The sequence below is a fragment of the Leguminivora glycinivorella genome, chromosome 17, assembly GCF_023078275.1.
Source record: "Leguminivora glycinivorella isolate SPB_JAAS2020 chromosome 17, LegGlyc_1.1, whole genome shotgun sequence".
Taxonomy (NCBI): domain Eukaryota; kingdom Metazoa; phylum Arthropoda; class Insecta; order Lepidoptera; family Tortricidae; genus Leguminivora; species Leguminivora glycinivorella.
This window is the reverse complement of record NC_062987.1, coordinates 7,458,563-7,478,934: the sequence shown is the minus strand read 5'-3', so window position 1 is coordinate 7,478,934 and position 20,372 is coordinate 7,458,563.

Genomic DNA, 20,372 nt, shown 5'->3' with positions numbered 1-20,372 from the left:
GAATCACATTATTAGAGAAAAGTCTCAGTTCCGGCCGAAGTTTTGTTTGAGGAATAGTTTGCAGTTAATAGAAAAGATCAAAGATATTATTATTCCAGATAATGCTGTCTTGCTTTCGTTGGATGTAGATAGTTTGTTTACGAATGTGCCGTATGGGGAGACTTTGGATATTCTAAGGGACCTTTTTGAAAAGCAACGTTTACATCCAGGGGAGGTAGATGAGTTGATAGATCTAACTGCTATATGTATGAAACATAATTATTTTAGATTCGGGGGACAGTATTATTTGCAAAGTGATGGTTTAGCCATGGGTTCTCCACTGAGTCCTTTAATGGCGGATATCTTTATGGACCACTTTGAGAACCAGCATATTGCAGGGAATGATAATATATTGTATTACTTCAGATACGTAGATGATTTGATTATTTGTTGGACGGGGAGTATGGACCTGCTGGATGAATTTGTTACTGGGCTTAATAGTAAACATCCAAAAATCAAGTTTAAGAAGGAACTAGAGCAAGACAAGTCATTGAATTTTCTAGATTTGACCATTACTAGAGTTAATAATAGCCATCAATTTCAAATTTACCGCAAGCCTACACATACTGATACAGTTATACCAGCTTCTTCTACACACCCTTGGCAGCATAGGTTGGCCGCTTTTCACTGTTATGTGCATAGGATGTTGTCTGTGCCTCTTTCTGAAGAACACTATCGAGCCGAATTGGACAATATTTACCACTTGGCAGTTTCGAACGGTTATGATAAATCAATCGTTGATGGCATCATCAGAAAGAAGCGAATGGTTATGGTTAACAATATGTTGTATGCGGCACGTCGTTCTGAACCGGTTAAGAGGTGTCAAGCGAGCATTACTTATGTTGGCAAAGTGTCAGAGGACATTTATAAGATTTTGAAGTCAAACGGCATTCCTGTGGCCTTTAGGACAAATAACACTTTGCGCTCCAAGCTTTGTAACGGCAAAGATAGGATCGAGAAAGGGAAAAAATCTGGGGTTTATAAGTTGAGCTGTGATGTTTGTAACAAAGTGTACGTGGGCCAAACGGGCCGCAATTTCACTACTAGGTATAAGGAGCATATGGCATCATACAGGCACAACCATCCAGAGAGATCCAATTTTGCAAAGCATTTGATAGAGAGTGACCATACTGTATCAGAGAATCATTCTTTTGATGTTTTACATGTATGTGAGAAAGGGCTGCGTTTGGGGGTTCTAGAACAGTTGGAGATAATTAGGTACAACAATAGGGGGTTAATCCTTAATGAGCAGTTGAATGTTGCGTCATCGCCGTTATTACGAATTTTTCCATCTAACTTGCTTGGTAGGGGGTGGACAAAGTATAAATATGGCCGACCATTCTGGGGACGATCAGTCAGTTGCGGGACTTCGGACCGTCAACATCAGCTCCTGAGGATGCCTCGTAGAGAGGCGAAACACGTGTCGAGTTTTGTATATTTGGTGGTGGGTTGTTATATTTATTTGCGTATTTATTTTTATTTTTGCGGTGGGAGGGTGGGAAAATTAATTGCATGTAAAAAATACGCAAGTAATTATAACAGGTTAGCACTGATTGACTTGCACGTTATCTATTCGCGGATTAGCAAAGGAAAGTTCTAGTTTACGATTAACATGGATTTCCGCAAAGTAACGCCTGATTCCATCGATTATTTGAAAACGGCTAGCGTGGCCGAACAGGCACGACTTTATGTCAAACTAACCAAACAACATCGTGCAGCTGTCCAGAATGTGTGGTTTAATCAACAGTGCAAGCGTTTGAACGTTGTGCCTAATTACATCCAGTTGCGTTGTAGTAGCAATTCGAGGGCTGCTAAGTTGGCTGTTAGTAGGGCTCAGAGAATTTGGTTGAACGAAGAATCTCGCCATTGGTTTTCGGTTAGAGATAATTTGAAACTGCATCTTAAAGTGTTGTATTCTGAACTCTCATTTAAGTTGCATAATCTCGAGTTTGATATCCTAGACCAAAAGGCGAGATACTTTGCTTCTGAACTTGCACATGAGATGTATACTACTCAGCTAAACAAATTGCGTAGGTTAACGGAGTCGAGTTCGAGTTCGTTTTTGAGGGGAGGGAAACGGAACCAACACCTCACCATGACTTCCATCCTCGTGTGAAAAATTTAACTGATGTGGAGTTTTCGGAGAATGAAGTAGAGCTTTTAGGAAAAGGGTTGAAATATAATTTCCAGCCAAAAATAACTCAGGGGACGTTAGAGAATTTGGCTGTGGATTCAGAGGTAGCGATAGTGCGGGGCCGTGGTGATTTAGATACCAAGACCATGGTGGCCAATGTTATTAAGAGTACTGTTCCGGCACAGGGTGGTGGATTTAGTTCTGATGGTTTGGCACTGAGAACTATTCAACAGAAAGTGCGAGAAAATGATTTGGTAGTTTCGAAAGCAGACAAAGGAAATTGCATTGTTATTATGGAGAAAGGAAGTTATAATCAGAAAGTTCTTGATCTGATTCAAGGTGATGGCTTTTCGAGTTTGCAGAGAGACCCAACTCCAGGATTCCAGAAAGATCTGAGACAGGCAATTAAAACTCTATGTTTGTTTTTGAAACTGAACATCAGAAGAGCATGGTTGTGCCAATGAATCCACGAGCTCCTATTCTTTATGGGCTACCTAAGATTCATAAGGATAACATTCCAGTTCGTCCAGTGGTCTCATATTTGGGTGCACCAACTTATAATCTAGCTAAGAGGTTGAATCACATTATTAGAGAAAAGTCTCAGTTCCGGCCGAAGTTTTGTTTGAGGAATAGTTTGCAGTTAATAGAAAAGATCAAAGATATTATTATTCCAGATAATGCTGTCTTGCTTTCGTTGGATGTAGATAGTTTGTTTACGAATGTGCCGTATGGGGAGACTTTGGATATTCTAAGGGACCTTTTTGAAAAGCAACGTTTACATCCAGGGGAGGTAGATGAGTTGATAGATCTAACTGCTATATGTATGAAACATAATTATTTTAGATTCGGGGGACAGTATTATTTGCAAAGTGATGGTTTAGCCATGGGTTCTCCACTGAGTCCTTTAATGGCGGATATCTTTATGGACCACTTTGAGAACCAGCATATTGCAGGGAATGATAATATATTGTATTACTTCAGATACGTAGATGATTTGATTATTTGTTGGACGGGGAGTATGGACCTGCTGGATGAATTTGTTACTGGGCTTAATAGTAAACATCCAAAAATCAAGTTTAAGAAGGAACTAGAGCAAGACAAGTCATTGAATTTTCTAGATTTGACCATTACTAGAGTTAATAATAGCCATCAATTTCAAATTTACCGCAAGCCTACACATACTGATACAGTTATACCAGCTTCTTCTACACACCCTTGGCAGCATAGGTTGGCCGCTTTTCACTGTTATGTGCATAGGATGTTGTCTGTGCCTCTTTCTGAAGAACACTATCGAGCCGAATTGGACAATATTTACCACTTGGCAGTTTCGAACGGTTATGATAAATCAATCGTTGATGGCATCATCAGAAAGAAGCGAATGGTTATGGTTAACAATATGTTGTATGCGGCACGTCGTTCTGAACCGGTTAAGAGGTGTCAAGCGAGCATTACTTATGTTGGCAAAGTGTCAGAGGACATTTATAAGATTTTGAAGTCAAACGGCATTCCTGTGGCCTTTAGGACAAATAACACTTTGCGCTCCAAGCTTTGTAACGGCAAAGATAGGATCGAGAAAGGGAAAAAATCTGGGGTTTATAAGTTGAGCTGTGATGTTTGTAACAAAGTGTACGTGGGCCAAACGGGCCGCAATTTCACTACTAGGTATAAGGAGCATATGGCATCATACAGGCACAACCATCCAGAGAGATCCAATTTTGCAAAGCATTTGATAGAGAGTGACCATACTGTATCAGAGAATCATTCTTTTGATGTTTTACATGTATGTGAGAAAGGGCTGCGTTTGGGGGTTCTAGAACAGTTGGAGATAATTAGGTACAACAATAGGGGTTAATCCTTAATGAGCAGTTGAATGTTGCGTCATCGCCGTTATTACGAATATCGTATCTTGATTAATCAAACAGTGTAAGCTAATGGGCATAATTCGATCTGCGTGAAGCGTTGCTATGGCTAATGTCCAGAGATACAATCTAACAAGATTACTGTAGGCTGAGCGTAATTGTTCTGTCACTGTCTTCAGCAAAGTATTTGGTTTGATGAGTAAAAGAAAAATTGATAGAATGTTAACGGCTAATTAATTTCACTTTCTGTTAGTTATTTATTCATTCGTTATCAGCAAAGACATATGTATTTCCGTATAGACAGATAAAGTATAACAAAAAAAGAACCTCAAAAACATAAAAAAAAAAAGGTACGGTGGCCTAGATGGCGTTACACCTTTAGGGGACGCTCGGTTAGATGGCGCTATAGTACATTACTACAGAGGCCGGGACAAAGGGGGTTGCCGGCCGAAGACATATAGACGTCATACTTCGCTGCCAATTATAAGGCACATAACATCAATATTTCATACCATGTTTGAGAAAATATTAATATTTGTCATTTTAACAAATATCCAGCTAAAAATATGGGCTAAATTATCAAAACTGAGTGTCAAAAGTTTTAAGCCTGTATCGAGAGATGGCAGTCTATGCACTGTGATTACACGTTTTACTTTGACAGTAACTGTATATAATACTCGATCCTCTGTGGTTATCAGAAATATAACAATGTAACCTACTACAAGTCTGTGGAGTGCAGGCACAGTATAATAAAGAGTACTATCGTACGGTATGGCCACTCCCGCTCCCCGCTGAAAGTGCCACCCACCCCCTCTCGGTTACCTCACAGTTACCGCCTGTCAAAAACGCGAACAGTCGACCTGTTATATTACACTCATACAAGCATAGTACGCGTTCACCTACACGAGCTTAGACTGTGTGCTAGGAACGCGCCTCTTTCATATATTTGATCGCCAGTGTCCGAAATGTGGTGCTGCAACTCAGGACCGGCATAGAGAAAAGCACGTGGCTGGAACCTCGAAGCTGGAATGCTCGTCGTTACCTCCAATACCAGTACCACCGTTAACGGGAAGGGTAGGTTAGTAAGGAAAGAACACAAAAGAACAATGTACAAAAGGCGTGCTTAATGCCATGAGGCATTCTCTACCAGTCAACCTTTGGGCAAAGCAGAGAAGATTGTAGGCGATTGTAGGGGATTGTAGGGATATCAGCAAATGAATCGCTTAACTTTAAACCTGGGTAAATCCATTCTGCTTCAAGGTTGAATATATAAAAATTAATATGATCTGAAAGATAATCAACCTTATAGCAACCTTATAGAATGGACCCAGTTTTGAAGTTAAACGACACAAATCATAGTTATTTAAATAACTGAAAAAATAATTTACCGAAATCCCAACATTCAATGTAACGCGTGCACTTCTTAATTGTCATTACCAAAGAGGATCGAGTATTATAGAGAGTTACTTACTGTCGAAGTAAAATGTGAAATCACAGTGCATAGACTGCCATCTCTAGGCTTAAAACTTTTGAACCTCAGTTTTGACAATTTGGCCCATATTCTTAGCTTGACATGTCTTAAAATGCCAAATATTAAATATTAGCGCCATCTAGCTGAGTGTACCCCAAAGGTGTAATGCCATCTAGGCCACCGTACCTTTTCCTGTATGGTACTGAACTGAGGTAGGATTTTTTCTTAGGCTTTATCTGTCTATATGGAGTCATATACAATATGTCTTTGTCATTACTCACATCGCTCGTACTTATGAGCTGTCATTGCCCTCACTTGACAAGTGTGTGTGCTGTACATTGCTGGCAATAAAATATTTGTTAGAATTTTTATAAAGTCAAAATGTTTAATTATTAATTAAATTAAGGGCATGGTTAAGTCACAGAAGTTAAATAACTGGGCATTTTCAGAATTTGGGACACCCCAATTAGCGAAAGATGTTAACAAAAATTAACTCGCTGTCAGTTTTATGACGACAGTTAAGCATAAAATCTGTCTAAAAATTTACTTTTTTCACATTCTGAAGGTAGATTATTGCTTAAAGTTTATGTTATTAACACAAAATCAATATTTTTATAGAAATTTCATGCTTAATTATCGTCACGAAACTGACAGTGAGTTAATTTTTGTTAACAACTTTCACTAATTGGGGTGTCCCAAATTATGAAAATTCCCAACTATATCAGATTACGTTCCTTTAAAAAAGGCCCACTTGTTGGTATAACATTGTGTGACGCTGTCCTTGTCACACAATGTTTTATAACATTTATAACAGCCAGTGTGGGAGCACCACAATGCCGAAAGGATCATATAGGTACGATGCGCGCGATGAACTATGCTAGTCTAAAACAGCAGTTATTTTTTAGTAGTTATTTTTTAACTGTAACAGTTTTTAACCCTTAAATTGCCACTCTATTACCGCGCAGGATTTTTATAATGAAACTTGGTGTTTTGGGTTTAGTTAGGGTAGATTAAGGGAAAAATATGTGAAAAAAAATGGTTTTTTTTAAGCGTCACTTATAAATGACATTGCCAACTACTGCTTAACATAAAGACGTCACTTTGGACGGACATTGCCAACTACACATGCACATTGCTAACATAGAAAAATAAAACGTAAACTTAATAAGTTACTCTCAACATTGTCCGAAACTTCACGTGCTACCTCTTTATGTCCGGCGCAATATCTCTAACGTAATCTACGTTATGAAAAATGCTCAAAACTATGTTGACTGTCCGGATCTGCTGTCAAGCTTGAAGTTCCCACTTCGTAGTCCCCTCCGTCTTTGCGTCTCGCACTAAACGAATGTTTTATATCCTCGCCGCTAATACTAATTTCAGAAAAAACTCCTTTATTATAAGAGTCACTAAATATTTCAATCAAATTTGATTTGATCATGACCCCATCGATCTGATCTGTGACAGTTTTACATCAGTACGCAAACTAATGACCCAAGACATCACCCACTGTTAACTCTCAAATAACACTATAAACAGGTTACTGCTTTTTTCCTTTATTTTATTGTTTGCTCTCAATCATTGTTTGAACTCATATATAGATATATATTACATAAACTTTAAATAAATTACACAATTTTCTGTAATTTTGCACGCATGTACTTTGCCCAGTTTCTATCTGTGGAAATTTGTTATTGGCTCGTTGTTTCTATGTTATAAGCCTTATAGTTACTTTATCTGTGAGTTTTCCTAATAAATAAAATAAAAATATAATCCAGGCAAAAATAAACAGGTACCTACACTTTTAGGAGAAGAAGATTTACTGATGCAGTCGTCTCTAAAAAAAACTCTCTAGCTAAGATTCTCATTTTTTCTTCGTTGTCTGATTCTAAATCGGAGTCTTTAGAAACTAGAGATGGTAGAAGAGCTATTATCCTCTTTGACCTCAAACGTTGCTCAGCCATATTATTGTAAAAAATATGCAACTAATGTTAACAATACACAAAAAAATATTCGTTTAGAAAAGTTGGCAATGTCCGTTACAAGTGACAAATAGAAAAAACACAATATTTAGTACTAACTGGCAGTGTCACTTTGAAGTGACATATATTATAACTTCAAAAATAATAATGAAATGTTTGTCATTTATTCACAAAAATGACACTAAATAGTAACTTAATTACTTATTTCAATAAAATTGAGTGAAAAATACGCATAAACTACTAAAATACTTACATAACAACGACATTTGTCACAAGCGCAAAAAGACCTCACGGTTGTAATTTTTAAACTGAGTATTTTTTCAAATTTTGATAAGCGAAAGCGATGCAAAAGTGCGTAAAAATGAAAAGGATTAGACGCCAGACCGTGTGGATCACGCCACCTGGGCCAGAGTGCCTAGGAATCTGAGTTAGCCTAGACTTTATAGGACGTCATTTAAAACGGACAAAAACAATTTAAGGGTTAAACAGTAGTTATTTTTTGTTGTTGACAATACTGTACTGTAACTAATTAATTATAATAATAAAATAAATTTCATTTATTTTCACCTCACAAAGGACATACAAACAATTTGAACTAAAATTAGAACAGCTTAGTTTTTTCAGTAATTGTACACAAATAAAAGCTATCATCATAAATGGGCATTTTCAAAAATTGGGGCCAAAAATTAGTGAAAGTTGTTAACAAAAATTAACTCGATGTCAGTTTTGTGACGACAATTAAGCACAAAATTTTAATAAAAAAATATTGCTTTTGTGTCAATTACATAAACTAATATCAATAATCTACATTTAAGACATGAAAAAAGTTGGTTCTTAGACAAATTTTATTCTTATTTGTCGTCACAAACCTGACATCGAGTTAATTTTTGTTAACAACTGTCACTAATTTTGGGTCCCAATTTCTGAAAATGCCCAAATATTTTATTTTTATTTTCTGTAAATATACATTTGCTTATTTAGATAAACTCTTATAAAATGAATTTAGCACTTGCCCAAGTAATTTCATAAACTATTATTTAAAACGGGAGTATAAGCCAATTATTAATTCAATTCTCCATACTAAAATATAGCTGAACAATCCAACATTTTGTCATCAGCCTTAAAAACATGTAGCTCTTACAAATGTTCTACAATTACCTGCACGTAACACAGGACAATGTTCGAAACATATGTTTTTCGCTGAAGTAAAACCACGGGTTACAAGAACATGCGGTTCAATGAATAAATATTGGAAACAAAATTTACAGTCATCGAGTTTTAATACTTATTCGAACCGTTGTATAACTGTCAAGTCGCATCATTTCAAAATCAACTGTGGATAATGATAGCATATTGATTTCAATACAACCAAAACTCCTTAATTGAAAAAAAATCTAAATCTAAAATCAACTTTATCTTAGTACAATAGGTTTTCTAGTTTTTCACACTGAGCGAAACGGTACATGCTTTAAATGTCCTTTTTTACCGTCGATCGCTTATGTCAAATTTTGGTACGAATGGATATGATCGCTACATTTTTTTTGTCTATGGATACGCTGTGTACAATGCGGCGGCAGTTCTAGAGTGTGACCAAGTTGACAATTATTTTGAAAGCACTGAATTACACGAAGATTATTTTCAACGTCAGATCAGACTTCTATCAAATTGTGACGTTTAACTTTTAGAACATTTATGAAACTTACTTACTTTAGGAAAAAAAATAAGTAAGTACACATTTTCGTTTTGTTGACAAAACGATTTTTTTTTCATACCTGGATGTGAATGACGTATTGGACTTTAAGTGCTTTTGCATTTATACGTTTCAATGTCCCGAATTTACACTAGCAGTACATAATAGACAGTAAGAATTCCGTTCAAAAATTATCGTAAATAAGTATATTAGTGTACAATGTATCAGTTATTCTTTCTCATAAATCTCAAATCTTTAATCAAAAAACGTTATGTTCTTTTTGTGTCATTCTGTCACATGCCAATCCATAACACATTTTTCGCGAAAGATCAAAGTGTTAAGCAGCGCAATCTTATAACGGATAAAACCTATTTTAGTCATCGTAGCACCTGTTTTGGCGAATCTGTTAGTTTGTTTACGTACATCGAGACTTGGCGCAATAAACGTCGCGCGTGAGAGGTGTGTAATAAATCAGCTTCAGGAGTGTTGTTACAGAAGCTTACCTACGAAACTACAAGTCAGGCTATTCAGAGGTCCTCATCATCATCATCCTCCTTGCGTTATCCTGGCATTTTGCCACGGCTCATGGGAGCCTGGGGTCCGCTTTGACAACTAATTAATTCAGAGGCCCTCATCATCAATGTTATTTAAGAGCCAGGCTCTTGTCTGTGGAGTAAACGCCATTCCGTTCTTTTCTTTGCCGCTTCTTTGAGATCCTGATACGTCACTACGTTGGCCTTCTCTTTAAGTTGGTCTAAAAATGCACGTCTCGGTCTTCCCCTGCCTCTCCTTTTTTCTATTCGCCCTTCGATTATTGATTTTATGTAAGTATCGTGCCGCATCAGGTGCCCCAACATGTTTCCCGTTCTATTTCCAACTGTTGTTAGCAATAGCAGAAATCTCTTCTCCCCGATTTGCTCCAATACTTGTTCATTGGTTTTTCTCTCTTTCCAGCTTATCCCTTCCTTTCTTCTCCACGTCCATTTCCACATTTCAAAAACGTTCAGTCAGAGGGCCTAGCCAAGTTAAAAATAGTTTGTGCTACGACAACGAAACGATATCTGCCTTCATGTTACACTTTATAACAATGTGATAGCAAGGCAACGGCCTGGCCACGGACACGCGCGAATTGCGGCAGCGGCAGCGGCGAGCGGTGAGCGGGGGAAACAAAAGCCTAAAAACGCATTTAGGATGCCACGAACCGCCGCCGCTGGCGACAACGCGCGCGAATTTTGTCGAGCGGCGGGCGGCAGCGGCGCGCGGTGCGACGCGCGGGGGAAACAAACGTACCGAGCTAGTGGACGACGCCACGACTTACAGCGGCGCGACCAGCGATATTAGCGGCACGTATCGGGCGGTTCGCTTCCGACCAAAAAATATTAGACGATTCGCTCGCGAAATGGACTCGGAAGCGCTTATCCCGGAAATATTAGATAGGTAACTTATGATTAGGTATACATTTTTGAATGTGATTTTGACGTTACCAAAAGGCTGTTTTTCATACTAGTAAGTGCCATTAATTATTATATACAGAGAGTAGTGTTTTTAGTTATTTTAAATATTTGATACTGAGAATTTTATAGTTGTTTTAGTATTGAGATATGTAATCGAAGGGTTCGATGCTCATTCTGGTGTACTCGTAAAATTTCTCCGGATACTTTCTGTGTTCGTCATACAAAATTGTAAATTCGCCATGTGTAGGTACGTCTGTTAGTTTCGTGTACTCCTCTCGGATTTAAAATATTCTGCCTGAAATATGTGCTGCTTTTGAGAAACTGACGAGCAATTTTGGATAACACCATTTTGAATCCGTCCCCTCCCCTCCGCTCGATGCCGCTGCCGCGACTGCGAAGTACGTGGCATGCTTCCCGCTCCGCGCTTCCCTACCGCGCCGCGCGCCGCCCCGCTCACCGCTTAGACCAAGTCCGTGGCCAGGCCGTAGAGTTTTGCTGTCGTACCGCGAACGATTGGCCACCTGGCTAGACTATCAGCGAATATACCGGAACCAAGAAAATGATTTTTCTTTGCCAGTTTTTAAATATCTAGCACTTCATTTTATTTGTATAATTGTATAATACTTCAGAGAATTACTCTTATAACAAGTATTGAAGACCACACTTAGATAATAAATATTATAATTTATAAACAAGCAGTATCCCCGACACGCCACGCAATTTCAGGCATAAGGAAATCTTCGTAATGACATTAATTTGCAATCTTCAAACCTACTTAGGAAAACAGGAAAAAGCAACATTATTTGGAAGAGGATTTTATTAAGTGTTTTATTAAAATCTTAGCAGCTTAATTATGCCTCTCGTGCCATTGGCGTAAGTAGGATATCAAAGGAAATGTTAAGTAGATTCAACCCAAATTTATTTAAGTGTGTATTGTAAGAGGTTTCGCATTCAGAATGAAACCTTTTACAGCAGTCATGGTCGCTGACTGGCAGTCCCTGATTTAAAATTGGAACAGTATAAGAACGTCAAGGAAAACAGACACTTCAATGGGGCATTCATATAGAAGCAGCGATTGAGAGTGAACGGTTGTACTTAGCTCCTAAAATATAAAAAAATATTGATTTAAAGCGTTGTTTAAATGTTTGGATGCTCTCCACTGATAGGCCGACTCTCTTACATGGTGGAGGCACTAACGTCTGAAAGTTTCCCCTAGTTTCGGTTTCAGAGTTTTCAGACAACGAACCCCGACCTCATAGCGCGAGGAAGCGCATGCCAAGCGATAAGCCAAACGCGCTTTAAGAAGAAGGAAAACAAAGTGACCATCGTCGCCAATACGAAGAGCTATTCCGGGTGATATATTTCTTATTATCTAATACTCATTATCACCCATTCCGTAGTTAAAATATAGCTGTGCAGAATTGACGTAAAAATGGAATGCGAGACATTCAACAGAGCAACGGGCGCTCAAGATTGTGTTATTCAAGAAACTCAACGACTCCTCTTCGGTGACCATGGGCGTCAACGCAAATTGCGTGAACATCAGCTCCATCATACCTATATACTTAATCATCCACATATGCAGTAAATCTTCCTAGATATGTAGGTTACATTAGATAGGCAATGTAAATTTAGTTTCAATCTTTTAATTATACATTATATTGTAGAACTTAGGGAATAATTGTGATTAGTGAACTAAAATGTACATTATTTCAAAGGAAAAACGACTTGTGACAGAAAATGACATTTGCCTATCCCTAATGTTAAAAAGGATAATTATTTGTAAATAACCACATAGAACTAATTATTTTGGCGCAATATATAACATGTAGAATACTATACATATTATTTATGCAATGTTTATATTAGAATAAAAACTATTTGATAGGCTTATTTATTCCATAATGTTTTCCTATAGCTACCAATAAGGTTAAGTTATATGAAAATATGTAAACTGTGGAATAAAACACACCCCAAACTGTAAATATTTAATAAATAGATATAATTGTTTGAAGTTATAGAGTAATACGTCACAACACCCTTATAATCTCCTGACTACAAAGAACAACGTTCATACACATTTCTTTTACATGTATCAAGACAAGGCCGACTAGATGACCAGTTGATCCAGCTGTTCACGGTGTGGCGGGATGGCTGGCGGTCATATGCAACCCCCACTTCGTCGTCATCACCAACGTGCAGCACACTACAGCTGTAGCAATCTTCATGAGCCGTTCGGGCTCCGCTTCACTTCGCAACCGGCGCGGCGGGAAGATTGGCGGCCATGAGAAGCCCCCACTTCAACGCCACCGCCAACAAGAATCGGCAACTTCAAAATTTATTATGTTTTTTCATGTGAAATAAACGTTTTGCCTTGTTTTTTTACTTGAAGTTAGGTGAATTTGCTAACAGCTGTCATGTCAATGTCATCTAGTCATGGCCACAGACAATTAGCTGTCAGAAAGTTCAAAATAAAAGGGTTTAGTCGATGGGCAGGGGTTAGGTTTTTGCCATTGGTTTTCCTAACCATAGTCCATATCTGATTAATTTGCGAGGACCTTGGCTATAGTCCAACTATCCAAATTATGGCGGTCTCAACCGTGGACTAGGCAACCACGCAAAGAGCGTTAGATGTTGGCTACCTTGAATGAGGCTGTCACTATTGGGTGTTAGGAGATTTTTTTTTGTGTGTAGGGGGGCCTGGCTTAGGTAGGGCCAACCGGTAGTTAGGGTAGAATAGGATAGGATAGGGTGTAGTATTGTGAACAATGGCTGCTTCTAACATAAGGGGGAGGGATATGTAAGAGGTTTCGCATTCAGAATGAAACCTTTTACAGCAGTCATGGTCGCTGACTGGCAGTCCCTGATTTAAAATTGGAACAGTATAAGAACGTCAAGGAAAACAGACACTTCAATGGGGCATTCATATAGAAGCAGCGATTGAGAGTGAACGGTTGTACTTAGCTCCTAAAATATAAAAAAATATTGATTTAAAGCGTTGTTTAAATGTTTGGATGCTCTCCACTGATAGGCCGACTCTCTTACAGTATTTAGGTACATTTGTGATCAACGAACGACATCGCAATCCGAGGAAAAAATTGCTAAGCAAAAAATTAATATTCTTGCCAGTTCATAATTAATCAAATAGGTACCAAACTCACAGCCAGCAGCCACCGTTACAGACATTAACAGAGTTCTGGCGCACCTTAATAAAATGTAATTTATAAAGTTATAGCAATTTAATTTGCTTGCGACGAACAATTTCCACCTCAAACAAACGCTTAGCGAAGGACACTCGGACGAACTCGAATGCGCAGAATTCGTGATATTTTGATAATAGTGGAACAAATACGCGCTGTACCTCGAAATCCGACTGCATAATGACTCGGTGTTTGCCATGTTTTATGCTAAATGCGAGGATGAAAAGAGCCTGCAAATGTATGCAGATCGCGGCGTGGGAAGGCAACAAGTGGCCGAGGAGCTTCCGAAAGACAAACAAAATCCTGGAGATCTTTTCGGACAGTTAAATTAACCACGGCTTAATTAAAACGTTGAAAGCTGGAATTTACGAATATGCATGTAATTGCGGGTGTGATTTCGTTGCGTTCACGCATAGCCGCGGCCCGTTTAGGTAAACAGAGGCATTTCCATTTGGCGTAGTGGCTAGCAGTTTCGGGAAATTCACATCACAAATAGAAATAAACAACTGTGAAAATTGACCGTGTACAAAGTGGCCTAAAGCAACAGTATTAAACCAAAATTGACTGAAGATATTTTTTTTTTTCTGTAATACTTACATAGTAAGCCGATGCGTTTTCAGCGACTTCTTATCTCGTGTCCCTTTACATACACACATAATATTCATTCATAAACAATGCGCCTGTATTTCCAAAAAGTGTAATCACAGCACATAACACGCTCAAGTACCAATGCCACTTTTAACAGTCAAGGATATGAAATTAAATGAAATTATGATATTGCAGTAAATATGTTGACAGCCTATCGTCCATACTACAATTAACCACAATAAAAACGACAGATGGAAATAAAATTAAACTTTGAAAAAACCCCCGTCACAGTGGACCCATTTTGCATGAAACATGGCTAAGAACACTCCCGACTAACTCAGCTTTCAAACAAAAAAAACAGACACACACACAGACACACAGACAGATAGACAGACAGACGGACAAACAGACAGACTGATATGTCAAACTTATAACACCCCTTCGTTTTTGCGTCGGGGGTTAGTAAGCAGTCATAAATATAGGTATAAGTGGATAGGACGGTAAACATAAAGGAACATTTTTTCCTATTTCGGCTTTCGGCTATATTGGACACAAAATCCTTGGATTCCGAGGATCTAAGGCAGGTATCATCAAAGAGAGGCAGAGTTGGCTGGCGGTCATCGCCCTTTGATCTCGCAATTAACGTACCAAATATTTAATACCCTTTGTTCTCTAACCTGCCGAGGGATGGACGCGGATTAGCGGAATGCTTCCTAACTCAGATTATTATCTAACACTAAGTAATATTAATTATGTATTGAATTACATAATTATGTAGTCTGTTTATAATCTGATTGCAATTACCAATGCCTGTACTAATTGTAGGCATATAATATGTATTGTTGTACCTACAAACAATTTCATACATACATACATACATACAATCACGCCTGTGTCCCATGAAGGGGTAGGCAGAGCACATGAAACTACTCAGGTTTCAGTGCCACTATTGGCAAATAAGAGGTTGAAAGAAAACGAAACTGTGAAACAATTTCATGACTAGTGGATATACCTATTATTTAATGTATAAGTATTGTAATAAAGCAAAAGCCTATAAGCCTATTATACTATAGCACAAAGTACTATATCTGTGCAAAATCCGAACAAAATACGAAACCGCATTATTTACCAGGAAACCTTGATGCACCTGAATACAGTAATCATCAATACGTACTAGAGAAAATGCGATACAAATAACTTTTCACTATTTCAATAACAATATTCAGAAACAATGTTCATACGCTACAATTTTCTCCAAATATGTTTGCGACATAACAAATGACATATTTCTTTATTTTACAATCATGATATCACTACAAATTTTGAAAAAAAATTTATAGGCATCATCAGTTTATGATAGTTTATTTAGGTGGCGCTAAAAAATCGAGGTACGATTCTTACTTAGTATGAGTATGAAGTATGTAAATCTATATAAATAATCCTTGGTAATTGTAACTATTTCTGCCAACATCGAAGTGATAAACACAGGCTAAAAGCAAAGCAATCCATCGAACGCAATTAAAACCGCTCATATACAGGCCGTATAAATTTGCCCGGAAAAAAGATTACGAGCTGCCGGCATTCGGGATACGTGCTATTAACATACACCCGGCGACGATCTGATAGCGCGCGTTTGTGAAAATTTAGTGGATGGGGTGTAATTACTGCGCCCGATAACATCGCGACGACACGCCTCCCGCCGCGCTAATGTATCGGTTTTCGATGCCGATAGTTTTAAAGTTGCCGATCAAAAGTGCGTTTGATTGCAAGTTGGTTGACTAGGTTGGTTTGAACACAGTTTGAATTTTGTTTTACCTATGAACCTAATTAAATGGTTTGTCTACCCAGACAACTTAACACGGAACCTCTGATCCTCTGTACCTCTGTACAGAGAGAGGTACGGAACAAAGTAAAATGATGACATCGGTACCGACTTTTTTTTTTACTTACATAAGTCATGCCAATACAATAATGGTTTCCGCATGCTGATGGGACTGCCACGGTACTGTAGTGCCTCAGGAATGTTTGCGGAGGTTGCAGTAGATTCTTTCGGGGCTATAATCAGCAAGCGTACCGCGTCTCTCATGCACCGGGTACGTGATAGTCCCAACAGCGTGCTTCAGCTGATCTCTGGGTATCCTGCCGGTACATTCTGGAGACACTGGAATTCCTTGCATATGGGTTCTAGAGGCGTGGTGTATAATTTAATGTAAATATCGGAATAGATTGAATAATTTTAATTTTTATGTTTTTTAGAATAGAATAGAATAGAATAGAAATCATTTATTCGTGACAAGTGAAAACAGAAATTATTTACACAACACAAAAATATAGGTACATACATAATAATTGCCACGAAATGGTCCCGACTCAGCATGGTGTTAGCCTGGGAGGGCCAACGCTGATCTTCCGTCGGGGCCATTGCGAGTGAAAACACGGAAAGCACACACACATCACAAACAGGATAAAAAGTTGCAAAAAAAGTACACAATTTAAAATAAGACAATATTTCCAGAGTTTATAAATTATACATTAAAATAAAGGGAACAAAACAATGACAAACATTTTTAAGTGTGAACGCGACCATAATTTAACGTCAACAGCTAACAGCATCTGTAGCAACACACCAATGACGTATAGCTGTCAGCTGAAGAAGCAAAAATAACAAATATGGCCGCAGTTCACGCATAGCAATCTTTTATGGCAGAAAAGTCGAAAAATATTAACAAAGACAACATTTATTGGGACTACACTTGAATAATTTTATGTGAAAGGGCGTTTGCTAACTGGGACAAAAACTATGGTAAGTAACGCAGCGTGTGGAGTGTTTTAAATGAAGCTCGTCTCGAGTCGTAGGCATTCCTCGTTCATTTGGTGTTCAAGCATGGATTTTTTTAAAGTTAACTTGAAACTATGAATGCTTTGCAGGTTCCTGATCGGAGGAGGTATATTATTCCAGCAACGGCTCGCTGAATAGGAATAACTGCCCCGGAAGGCTGCCGATGCGTGCCTAGGAGTAAGAAGTCGAGTCTCAGACCGCCGGCCCCCTCGTGGCCTGCGTATGGACAGCTTCTCGTATAGATATATGGGAGACTGATACTTTATCACTCCAAAGAGTAAAGAGGCAAGGTGAAGCTTACGGCGGTGGTGCATTTTCAGCATGTAGTGCTGATTAAGGAAAGGTGACACATGGGCCCGCAGTGGTATAGAAAAACAAAAACGGGCACAAGCGTTTTGGACACGCTGTATAAGTCGCTTGGTTTTATAAAGGAGACGTGGTCCAAATACAACATCCATGTAATTTAATTTCGACAATACAAGTGACTCTACTAACCTAATACGCAGTGTTTCATTAATGAATGGTCTAATCTTATATAGAACTCTGAGTTTATAAAAGCAATTCCTGACTACATCAGCGATATGTTTCTCAAAGCGAAGACTATTATCCATTATAAGGCCCAAATTCCTGGTTTCATAAACTTGTTCTATGGGCTCTCCCAGCAGTGTGACTGTTATGGAAGGTGTGATATGAGCCAACTGGTATTTGCTTCCAAAGACTAGATACTTCGTCTTGTTTGGATTTAGCAGCAGGCAGTTATCTGATGCCCAAGAGGCTATGTTACTGAGATCAGTATTAAGTTTGAAAATGGCATCATCAATATCTGATGGCTTACATGAGATATAAACCTGAACATCATCTGCATAAATGTGGTACTTACAATGAGTGATGCAAGATCCGATGTCAGCGGAGTACAAGATAAATAAAATTGGCCCGAGGATCGAGCCCTGGGGAACGCCCCTGGTTAAGCTAATTGGGTCAGAGGTTAAGGTGGAGCCGTTACAGTTAATTTTCACGAATTGGTTGCGCTTACTAAGGTAACTTTCAAACCATCTTACAGTTTTGTTCCCAAAACCATAAAAACTTAACTTTGACAGTAGTAGGTCTATATTCAAACAGTCGAAAGCCCTGGAAAAGTCAAGTAGGACTAACAGAGTACACATTCCCTTATCTTGAGAGCACAATATATCATCAGTGACATTCAGTAAAGCTGTGGTTGTACTTCGACCCTTTCTGAAACCCGACTGCACATCCGGTAGAATATTGTTGCTCTCAAGATACTTTGTGAGCTGAAAACACACAGCCTTTTCCAATATTTTGGAAATACAGGGTAATATGCTAATTGGTCTAAGGTCTCTAGGTTCTGATGGGTTAGCCGTTTTAGGCAGCGGCTGCACGACGGCCATCTTCCAGGCACTGGGAAATGTGGAAGTCATTATGGAGGTATTAATTATTTTTGTTATTAAATCAGTAGTATGTGGCAGTGTCATAAGTAGCATATTTAAAGTTATCCCATCTGACCCCTCCGCATTTGACTTTAAACTCTTAATAATCTTTAACATATTTTCTGAGGTGATAGACTCTAATTCAAAAATTGAGTCACAATACCTATGGTACTCAAAATGTGTCAATACAGATATGGGTAATACAGGATTATCCGGTAAAGCCAAAAAGTGTTTATTTATGATGGTGGGGTCATTAAAGCAAGATGGTAATTCTATGTTTTTATTTGGTAAAATAGTTGATTTAAGGGATTTCCAGAGTAATTTAGAATTGTGAATTTTATTATTTATATTTTGATTTATATATGCTTGTTTTTCAGTAAATAAAGCTTTGTTTACAAGTGACTTCAGGTCCTTATAATACTTTTTTTTGCTCTCAGTTTGATCCCTGTGGTAATCAGCCGCTGCACTATCTCTCAAACGCATCATGAGCCTGACTGTGTCAGTAATCCAGGGGTATGAAGGCCCCTTAACAGTAATGGATTTAAGTGGAGCATGGAAGTCAAAAATGAAAAGAACTAATTGATTAAAAGCTACAACCATAGCATCCACATCACTTTTGACTTTAATTTAATGTTTTGAATTTTATTTTTATTTTATTTTTAATTTTTTTAATTTTTTATTTTTATTGACGATTTTTAATGTTTAAATTCTGTTGCTTTTATTGTATTTAATTGTATTCTTTTACTATGGGTTTTACCTGAAATAAAATTTTTGAATTGAATAAGTAGAATTGACAACAGTACTTGGTTAGTATTAGTAGGTAGTATTTATAGCATAAATAAATGTTACCAAATAAGTTTTGAGATTTCGGTTAGGAGTGTAAAACGCGTGCTACATATATATTATATTAAAACCGAAATAAATTACACATATGAAAGAAAAAGTGACCAAGTCCTCTGGTGCCTGAGGGGATCGCCTCCAATCGCGGGAGATGCCTCTTAATGCTCGTGTGAACCATGTCACAGCTGTCGGGTCGAAATTATCTCTCATACCGTTCTACCCTAGGGATGGACAGTAGCGCGCTACGTCCAGTCCTTGTATAGATTACTCATATGAGAGATAATTTCTTGCCCTCGACAGCTGTGACCTGGGTGGCCGAGCGGATTAAGAGGCATCTCCCGCGATTGGAGGGTACGCTGATTCGATTCCAGCCTCAGGCACCAGAGGACTTGGTCACTTTTTCTTTCATATGTGTAATTTATTTCGGTTTTAATTTATATACATAGTAGTGTGACTACTTTAAGACAGCACAAGTTGAAATATTTTCAATAGATTATAATTTAACTTGTGTTCATTATAATATATATTATATTGTTTTAATTGTATTACCCTCATTAAGAACTTATTTTTATATATAGGTACAGTAGGTACAAATATCAGACACTATCTTATAATATACCTATAAAGTATATATGTTATGAACCAAGTGATAAATCGGGCACTATACATAATGCCCGGGCATTATGAATAATGCCCATTGTGAGTGGGCAGTTTGATAATAACTATTCAAATAATTAAATTGCCCGGACATTATACATAATGCCCATTCTCTGTTGGGCAAAGTAATAGTAACACATCGAATAGATGAATTTTGCCCGGGCATTATACATAATG